Raw genomic sequence first — 1,046 nt, forward strand, 5'->3', positions numbered from 1 at the left:
TTAAAGCTATGGGCGAGAAACGTTAGAAGAGGAAATGTAATCCATCTCGAGGGCGTTCAGCAGCCGCAAATCTGTCAGCAACTCGCCTGACCTTTCTCTTGCTCTCTCGGTCTATTTTTTCGACCTTCTTCTCTCCCTCCTTCAAGTCGTTTCTTCCTCTCGCCTCCTCCCAATCTTTCTCTTTCTGCACGTAAGACGAACAAATCTCCATCTTCATCTAATAACCACGAGACTCGTCACATTACACTCCAAATTCTCGAAGGCAATTCTCTCTCTCCGCGCCGCCGCATTTTTAGACCTTCGGAGAGATCTCGTGGCTTTTTCGTGGTCTTTAAGGTTCGTCGGGTCTTAAGTGTCTTAAATATCTTATATGTCGTTTCGCTCAAATGACACTTTCAGTCTTTCGTGACAAATAAGCAGACGCAGACGAGTCGGAAAATCCAAGGAACAGTTTTTGTAAACTACCGTGAAAGACGTTTCTTCAGTACATACATGATCGCGCAAACGCACACAATTACGTACAGACTAACTCTTGTTTATTCACGTACGTATACAATGTCGACGTTAATATTAACATTAAACCTGGCAAGCAATAAGCTCTGTGGATGAGACACGAAGCTGGACCTGAAGTCAAGGACAATAACCGCAAACCAGACTTCGAATAAATTGGTCCAGAAATCTCCATTCCTTTCTCCTTTCGTGTCCGCCGTTCCCCGCCAACAGCTATTCAGTGCTGCGATATCGGGCGTCGCTTCTGAGGTCCTGCGTCGCCTGCGTGAGAGTCCTTTCCTATAAGCTCCTGTTCTTAAGAGTCCTGGATGTCGCCACGTGGAAGAAAAGGGCTGAAATGTACCTCTGAAGTACCGTCGGGTCTTATCTTAGCTGTGTCAAATCACGAACAGAAAAAGGTCTTATTTTTTCATGTCATTTGACTATTTTTTTCTAAGAATATGGATTGTCCTGGCGTGATGTGTTCGGAAATGATGGTTGCTGTCATGCAATTAACGTTCTTCGCATTATACTAAATTGCTGCCGCCCAAATTCAC

The sequence above is a fragment of the Penaeus monodon genome, chromosome 25 (assembly GCF_015228065.2).
Source record: "Penaeus monodon isolate SGIC_2016 chromosome 25, NSTDA_Pmon_1, whole genome shotgun sequence".
NCBI classification, from domain to species: domain Eukaryota; kingdom Metazoa; phylum Arthropoda; class Malacostraca; order Decapoda; family Penaeidae; genus Penaeus; species Penaeus monodon.